This window comes from Arachis hypogaea, chromosome 7, assembly GCF_003086295.3.
Source record: "Arachis hypogaea cultivar Tifrunner chromosome 7, arahy.Tifrunner.gnm2.J5K5, whole genome shotgun sequence".
In the NCBI taxonomy this organism is placed as follows: Eukaryota; Viridiplantae; Streptophyta; class Magnoliopsida; order Fabales; family Fabaceae; genus Arachis; species Arachis hypogaea.
In genome coordinates this window covers 39,131,513-39,140,909 of record NC_092042.1, presented here as the reverse complement: position 1 = coordinate 39,140,909, position 9,397 = coordinate 39,131,513, and the positions used below count along the sequence as shown (strand labels likewise).

Genomic DNA, 9,397 nt, shown 5'->3' with positions numbered 1-9,397 from the left:
TAGCTGTTGGGCGTTTAACGCCCAGTCTGGCACCATTCTGGGCGTTTAACGCCAGAAAGGGGCACCAGACTGGCGTTAAATGCCAGAGAAGGGCAAGAAGCTGGCGTTAAACGCCAGAAATGGGCACCAGCCCGGCGTTTAACGCCAGATTTGGCACAAAACGTGATTTTGCATGCTATTTGGTGCAGGGATGACTTTTCCTTGACACCTCAGGATCTGTGGACCCCACAGGATCCCCACCTACCCCACCACTCTCTCTCTCTTCTTCACCCATTCACCAATCACCTCAACACCTCTTCCCCAAAAACCCTTCACCTATCAAATCCCATCTTTCTCTTCACCACTCACATCCATCCTTCATAAAACCCCACCTACCCCACCATTCAAATTCAAACCACTTTCCCACCCAAACCCACCCTCAAATGGCCGAACATCCCTCTCCCCCTCTCCTATATAAACCCTCCTTCACTCCTTCCTTTTCACACAACTTAAACACTACTTCTTCTCCCCTTTGGCCGAACACAAAGCCATTCCCTTTCTCCTCATTTCTTCTTCTTCTACTCTCTTCTTTCTTCTTTTGCTCGAGGACGAGCAAACATTTTAAGTTTGGTGTGGTAAAAGCATTGCTTTTTGTTTTTCCATAACCATTTATGGCATCCAAGGCCGAAGAAACCTCTAGAAAGAGGAAAGGGAAGGCAAAAGCTTCCACCTCCGAGTCATGGAAGATGGAGAGATTCATCTCAAGGGTGCATCAAGACCACTTCTATGAAGTTGTGGCCTTGAAGAAGGTGATCCCCGAGGTCCCTTTTTCACTCAAAAAGGGTGAATATCCGGAGATCCGACATGAGATCCGAAGAAGAGGTTGGGAAGTTCTTACCAACCCCATTCAACAAGTCGGAATCTTGATGGTTCAAGAGTTCTATGCCAATGCATGGATCACCAAGAACCATGACCAGAGTGTGAACCCGGACCCAAAGAATTATCTTACTATGGTTCGGGGGAAATACTTGGATTTTAGTCCGGAAAATGTAAGGTTGGCATTCAACTTGCCCATGATGCAAGGAGATGAACACCCTTACACTAGAAGGGTCAACTTTGATCAAAGGTTGGACCAAGTCCTCACAGTCATATGTGAAGAGGGCGCCCAATGGAAGAGAGATTCAAGAGGAAATCCGGTTCAATTGAGAAGGCATGACCTCAAACCCGTGGCTAGAGGATGGTTAGAGTTTATACAACGCTCAATCATTCCCACTAGCAACCGGTCCGAAGTTACCATAGACCGGGCTATCATGATCCATAACATCATGATTGGAGAAGAAATAGAGGTTCATGAGGTTATAGCCCAAGAACTCTATAAGGTGGCGGACAAGTCCTCTACCTTGGCAAGGTTAGCCTTTCCTCATCTCATTTGTCACCTCTGTTATTCAGTTGGAGTTGACATAGAGGGAGACATCCCCATTGATGAGGATAAGCCCATCACTAAGAAGAGGATGGAGCACACAAGAGACCCCACTCATCATGAGATCCCTGAGATTCCTCAAGGGATGCACTTCCCTCCACAAAATTATTGGGAGCAACTAAACACCTCCCTAGGAGAATTGAGTTCCAACATGGGACAACTAAGGGTGGAGCATCAAGAACACTCCATCATCCTTCATGAAATTAGAGAAGACCAAAGAATCATGAGGGAGGAGCAACAAAGACAAGGAGGAGACATTGAGGAGCTCAAGCACTCCATAGGATCTTCAAAAGGAAGAAAGAGCCGCCATCACTAAGGTGGACCCGTTCTTTGATTTCCTTATTCTTTATTCTTCTGTTTTTCGAATTTTATGCTCATGTTTATCCATGTTTGTGTCTTGTGATCATTAGTGTCTTAGTGTCTATGCCTAAAAGTTATGAATGTCCTATGAATCCATCACCTCTCTTAAATAAAAAACGTGCTTAATTGAAAAAAAAGGAAGAATTGCATGAATTTTGAATTTTATAACAGTTTGATTATTTTGATGTGGTGGCAATACTCTTGTTCTCTGAATGTATGCTAAAACAGTGCATATGTATCTTGAATTTGTGGTTCATGAATGTTGGCTCTTGAAAGAATGATGAAAAAGGAAACATGTTACTGAGGATCAGAAAAATCATTAAAATGATTCTTGAAGCAAGAAAAAGCATTTCTATAAAAAAAATCGAAAAAAAGAGAAAAAGAAAAACGAAAAAAAAAAGAGAGAAATAAGAGTTGTGATCCAAGGCAATAAGAGTGTGCTTAAGAACCCTGGACACCTCTAATTGGGGACTTTAGCAAAGCTGAGTCACAATCTGAAAAGGTTCACCCAATTATGTGTCTGTGGCATGTATGTATCCGGTGGTAATACTGGAAGACAGAGTGCTTTGGGCCACAGCCAAGACTCAATAAGTAGCTGGGTTCAAGAATCATCATACTTAACTAAGAGAATCAATAACACTATCTGGATTCTGAGTTCCTAAAGAAGCCAATCATTCTGAATTTCAAAGGATAGAGTGAGATGCCAAAACTATTCAAAGGCAAAAAGCTAAAAGCCCCGCTCATCTAATTAATACTGATCTTCATAGATGTTTTTGGAATTCATTGCATATTCTCTTCTTTTTATCTTATTTGATTTTCAGTTGCTTGAGGACAAGCAACAATTTAAGTTTGGTGTTGTGATGAGCGGATAATTTGCAAGCTTTTTGGCATTGTTTTTAGTATGTTTTTAGTATGATCTAGTTAGTTTTTAGTATATTTTTATTAGTTTTTAGTTAAAATTTACCTTTCTGGACTTTACTATGAGTTTGTGTGTTTTTCTGTGATTTCAGATATTTTCTGGCTGAAATTGAGGGACCTGAGCAAAAATCTGATTCAGAGACTAAAAAGGACTGCAGATGCTGTTGGATTCTGACCTCCCTGCACTCGAAGTGGATTTTCCAGAGCTATAGAAGCCCAATTGGCACGCTCTTAACAGCGTTGGAAAGTAGACATCCTGGGCTTTCCAGCAATATATGATAGTTCATACTTTGCCCAAGATTTGATGGCCCAAACCGGCGTTCAAAGTCACCCTCAGGAATTCCAGCGTTAAACGCCGGAACTGGCACCAAAATGGGAGTTAAACGCCCAAACTGGCATAAAAGCTGGCGTTTAACTCCAAGAAGAGTCTCTACACGAAAATGCTTCATTGCTCAGCCCAAGCACACACCAAGTGGGCCCGGAAGTGGATTTTTATGTCATTTACTCATCTCTGTACACCCTAGGCTACTAGTTTTCTATAAGTAGGACCTTTTACTATTGTACTTTCATCTTGGTTCTTCTGGTTCCCTCTCTGGGGCCGAAACCAATGATCACTTTTGTTCTTATGTATTTTCAACGGTGGAGTTTCTACACACCATAGATTAAGGTGTGGAGCTCTGCTGTACCTCGAGTATTAATGCAAGTACTATTGTTCTTCTATTCAATTCCGCTTGTTCTTGTTCTAAGATATCACTTGTTCTTCAACTTGATGAATGTGATGATCCGTGACACTCATCATCATTCTCACTATGAACGTGTGACTGACAACCACCTCCGTTCTACCTTCGATTGGGTGAATATCTCTTGGATTCCTGATTGCACGATGCATGGTTGATCGCCTGACAACCGAGTGCTCGCCTGACAAACGAGCCAACCATTCCGTGAGATCAGAGTCTTCGTGGTATAGGCTAGAACTGATGGCGGCATTCAAGAGAATCCGGAAGGTCTAACCTTGTCTGTGGTATTCTGAGTAGGATTCAATGATTGAATGACTGTGACGTGCTTCAAACTCCTAGCAGGCGGGGCGTTAGTGACAGACGCAAAAGAATCGATGGATTCTATTCCGGCCTGACCGAGAACCGACAGATGATTAGTCATGCTGTGACAGAGCATAGGAACGTTTTCACTGAGAGTATGGGAGGTAGCCACTGACAACGGTGAAACCCTACATAAGCTTGCCATGGAAAGGAGTAAGAAGGATTGGATGAAGACTGTAGGAAAGCAGAGAGACGGAAGGGAAGGCATCTTCATGCGCTTATCTGAAGTTCCTACCAATGAATTACATAAGTATCTCTATCTTTATCTTTGTGTTATTTTCGTTCATCACCATATCCAATTGAGTTTGCCTGACTAAGATTTACAAGATGACCATAGCTTGCTTCATACTAACAATCTCTGTGGGATCGACCCTTACTCGCGTAAGGTTTATTACTTGGACGACCCAGTGCACTTGCTGGTTAGTTGTGCGAAGTTGTGTAATGCCATGGTATTGAACACCAAGTTTTTGGGGTTCATGACCGGGGATTATGAGAGTTGTGAAAAAGTATTGTTCACAATTTCGCGCACCAGCTTCTCTTAGCTTTCGCTTCAAGGTCCTTTCAGGTTCAGGGTCAACCTCAACAAGAATGCTTTTGTCTTTGCTCCTGCTCATATGAAAGAGAAGAGAACAAGAAAATATTGAATCCTCTATGTCACAGTATAGAGATTCCTTGAGGTGTCAGAGGAAAAGAAAAATAGAAGGAAGGAGTAGAGAATTCAAACTTATCAAGAAAGATGGAGTTTGAATTGTTCATTAAGGAGGAGTGTTAGTCCATAAATAGAAGGATGTGAGAAGAGGGGAAGAAATTTTCGAAAATTAAGTAAAAGATTTTAAAAACATTTTGAAAAACACTAATTGATTTTCGAAAACCAAGAGTGTAAAAGAAATCAATTAATTTTTGAAAAAGATTTTGAAATTAGAAATCAAAAGGATATGATTGAAAAGTTATGGTTTTAAAAAGATATGATTGAGAAGATATGATTTGAAAAATAATTTAAAAAGATTTGATTTTAAAAATTAATGACTTGGCTAACAAGAAAAGATATGATTCAAACATTAAACCTTTCTCAACAGAAAAGGCAACATACGTGAAATGTTGAATCAAATCATTAATTGATAGCAAGTATTTTTGAAAATGGAAAGAAATTGATTTTGAAAAAAAATTTGATTGAAAAGATTTGATTTGAAAAAGATTTGATTTTGAAAAACTTTGAAAACTTGAAAAAAATTTGCATTAAAAACAGAATCTTCCCTCTTGTGCCATCCTGGCGTTAAACGCCCAGAATGGTGCCCATTCTGGCGTTTAACGCCCAAAGCACTACCCTTTTGGGCGTTAAACGCCCAGCCAGGCACCCTGGCTGGCGTTTAAACGCCAGTTTGCCTTCCTCACTGGGTGTTTTGAACGCCCAGCTTTTTTGTGTAATTCCTCTGCTGTATGTTCTGAATCTTCAATTCTCGGTATTGTTGACTTGAAAAGACACAAACAAAATATTTTTGGATTTTTAATAATCAAAATGTAACTAAAATCAAATAACAACGCATGCAAGATACCAAACTTAGCAGTTTGTATACCATTGACACTAACAAAATGAGAATGCATATGAAAAACAACAAAACACTCAAGACAAGAGAATTTAAAGATCAGAACGAGAAAGTCATCAAGAATAACTTGAGGATTACTTAAGACACATGAATGAATGCAATAAGAACAGAGACATGCAATTGACACCAAACTTAACATGAGACACTAGACTCAACAATAAACATACACTATTTTTGGTTTTTATGATTTTGTAATTTTTTTTGGATTTTTCGAAAAGTAAGTGGAAAAGAAAATAAATATATCAAAATTCTTAATGAGAATTCCAGGAATCATGCAATGTTAGTCTAAAGCTTTAGTCTAAAGAAATTAGACATGGCTAGCCAAGGCTTCAGCAGGACATTGCATTCAAGAGCTAAATTGATGAGAATCAATCAGCTTTGGTGATGATAAGAACATCACCTTGAAACACTAGAATTCATTCTTAAGAACTCTGAAGAAAAAATACCTAATCTAAGCAACAAGATGAACCGTCAGTTGTCCAAAGTCAACAATCCCCGGCAACGGCGCCAAAAACTTGGTGCACGAAATTGTGATTCATTCTTTTCACAACTCAAACAGTCCCTGGTAATGGCTCCAAAGACTTGGTGCTCAATACCATGGTCTAAACATAATTTCACAACTTCGCACAACTAACCAGCAAGTGCACTGGGTCGTCCAAGTAATAAACCTTACGCGAGTAAGGGTCGATCCCACGGAGATTGTTGGTATGAAGCAAGCTATGGTCACCTTGTAAATCTCAGTCAGGCAGATTCAAATGGTTATGAATGATATATGAATAAAGCATAAAGATAGAGATACTTATGTAATTCATTGGTGAGAATTTCATATAAGCGTATGGAGATGCTTTGTCCCTTCCGTCTCTCTGCTTTCCTACTGTCTTCATCCAATCCTTCTTACTTCTTTACATGGCAAGCTATATGTTGGGCATCACCGTTGTTAGTGGCTACAATCCCGTCCTCTCAGTGAAAATGTTCAACGCACCCTGTCACGGCACGGCTAATCATCTGTCGGTTCTCAATCAGGTTGGAATAGAATCCATTGATTCTTTTGCGTCTGTCACTAACGCCCAGCTCAGGAGTTTGAAACTCGTCACAGTCATTCAATCATTGAATCCTACTCAGAATACCACAGACAAGGTTTAGACCTTCCGGATTCTCTTGAATGCCGCCATCAATTCTAGCTTATACCACGAAGATTCCGATTAAGGAATCCAAGAGATAAACATTCAAGCCTTGTTTGCTTGTAGAACGGGAGTGGTTGTCAGGCACGCGTTCATAAGTGAGAATGATGATGAGCATCACATAATCATCACATTCATCAAGTTCTTGAGTGCGAATGAATATCTTGGAATAAGAACAAGCTGAATTGAATAGAAGAACAATAATAATTGCATTAATACTCGAGGTACAGCAGAGCTCCACACCTTAATCTATGGTGTGTAGAAACTCCACCGTTGAAAATACATAAGAACAAGGTCTAGGTATGGCCGAATGGCCAGCCTCCCAATAAATGATCAAAAGACTCAAAATGATCAAGGATCCAAAGATTCAAAGATCTCAAGATGAAAATACAATAGTAAAAGGTCCTATTTGTAGAGAACTAGTAGCCTAGGGTTTACAAAAATGAGTAAATGACATAAAAATCCACTTCCAGGCCCACTTTATGTGTGCTTGGGCTGAGCATTGAAGAATTTTCGTGTAGAGACTTCTCTTGAAGTTAAACGCCAGCTTTTGTGCCAGTTTGGGCGTTTAACTCCCATTCTTGTGCCAGTTCCGGCGTTTAACGTCGGGCAATTTTGAGCTGATTTGGAACGCCAGTTTGGGCCATTAAATCTCGGACAAAGTATGGACTATTATACATTGCTGGAAAGCCCAGGATGTCTACTTTCCAACGCCGTTGAGAGCGCACGAATTGGGCTTCTGTAGCTCCAGAAAATCCACTTCGAGTGCAGGGAGGTCAGAATCCAACAGCATCTGCAGTCCTTTTCAGTCTCTGAATCAGATTTTTGCTCAGGTCCCTCAATTTCAGCCAGAAAATACCTGAAATCACAGAAAAACACACAAACTCATAGTAAAGTCCAAAAAAGTGAATTTTAACTAAAAACTAATAAAAATATAATAAAAACTAACTAAAACATACTAAAAACATACTAAAAACAATGCCAAAAGGCGTACAAATTATCCGCTCATCAACCTTGCAGCTCTAAAGTATATTTTCTTAAAAAAAAACTATATCTTTTCAATCATATCTTCTTAATCACATCTTTTTCAAAATAGTTTTCAATCATATCTTTTTGATTTCTAATTTCAAAATCTTTTTCAAAAATCACTTGATTTCTTTTCCACTCTTAGTTTTCGAAAATCAATTAGTGTTTTTCAAAACGTTTTTAAAATCTTTTACTTAATTTTCGAAAATTTCTTCCCTTCTTCTCACATCCTTCTATTTATGGACTAACACTTCTCCTTAATGCACAATTCGAACTCCATCTTTCTTGATAAGTTCGAATTCTTCTACTTCTTCCTTCTATTTTTCTCTGACACCTCAAGGAATCTCTATACTGTGACATAGAGGATTCCATATTTTCTTGTTCTCTTCTCTTTCATATGAGCAGGAGCAAAGACAAAAGCATTCTTGTTGAGGCTGACCCTGAACCTGAAAGGACCTTGAAGCGAAAGCTAGGAGAAGCAAAAGCATAACTCTCTGTAAAGGACCTAACAGAAATCTTCAAAGAAGAAGAACCCATGGCAGCCGAAAACAACAACAATGCCAACAATGCAAGGAAGGTGCTGGGTGACTTTACTGCACCTACTCCCGACTTCTACGGGAGAAGCATCTCTATCCCTGCCATTGGAGCAAACAACTTTGAGCTTAAGCCTCAATTAGTTTCTCTAATGCAACAGAATTGCAAGTTCCATGGACTTCCATTGGAAGATCCTCATCAGTTTTTAGCTGAATTCTTGCAAATCTGTGACACTGTCAAGACCAATGGGGTTGACCCTGAGTTCTACAGACTTATGCTATTCCCTTTTGCTGTAAGAGACAGAGCTAGGATATGGTTGGACTCACAACCTAAAGAAAGCCTAAACTCTTGGGAAAATCTATTCAATGCCTTCTTGGCAAAGTTCTTTCCACCTCAAAAATTGAGTAAGCTTAGAGTGGAAGTCCAAACCTTCAGACAGAAGGAAGGTGAATCCCTCTATGAAGCTTGGGAAAGATACAAACAATTAATCAGAAAGTGTCCCTCTGACATGCTTTCTGAATGGAGCATCATAGGTATCTTCTATGATGGTCTGTCTGAGCTGTCCAAGATGTCATTGGATAGCTCTGCTGGAGGATCTCTTCATCTGAAGAAGACGCCTACAGAAGCTCAAGAACTAATTGAAATGGTTGCAAATAACCAATTCATGTACACTTCTGAAAGGAATCCTGTGAACAATGGGACAAATCAGAAGAAAGGAGTTCTTGATATTGATACTCTAAATGCCATATTGGCTCAGAACAAGATATTGACTCAGCAAGTCAATTTGATTTCTCAAAGTCTGTCTGGAATGCAAAATGCACCAGACAGTACTAAGGACGCTTCATCTGAAGAAGAAGCTTATGATCCTGAGAACCCCTCAATGGAAGAGGTGAATTACATGGGAGAACCCTATGGAAACACTTATAATTCTTCATGGAGAAATCATCCAAATCTCTCATGGAAGGATCAACAGAGACCTCAACAAGGTTTCAACAACAATAATGGTGGAAGAAACAGGTTTAGCAATAGCAAGCCTTTTCCATCATCTTCTCAGCAACAGACAGAGAACTCTAAGCAAAACCCCTCTGACTTAGCAACCATGGTCTCTGATCTAATCAAAACCACTCAAAGTTTCATGACTGAAACAAGATCCTCCACTAGAAACTTGGATGCACAAGTGGGTCAGCTGAGTAAGAAAATTACTGAACTCCCTCATAG

At 39.7% G+C, this 9,397-nt stretch overlaps 1 non-coding gene across 1 annotated transcript; it reads right to left on the bottom strand.

The window, feature by feature from the left end:
• Positions 1-8,585: 8,585 nt before the first annotated feature.
• Positions 8,586-8,693, bottom strand: LOC112704315 (small nucleolar RNA R71). Its single transcript, XR_003154947.1, has one exon. It is a non-coding gene; the product is annotated as a small nucleolar RNA R71 (small nucleolar RNA).
• Positions 8,694-9,397: the final 704 nt, after the last annotated feature.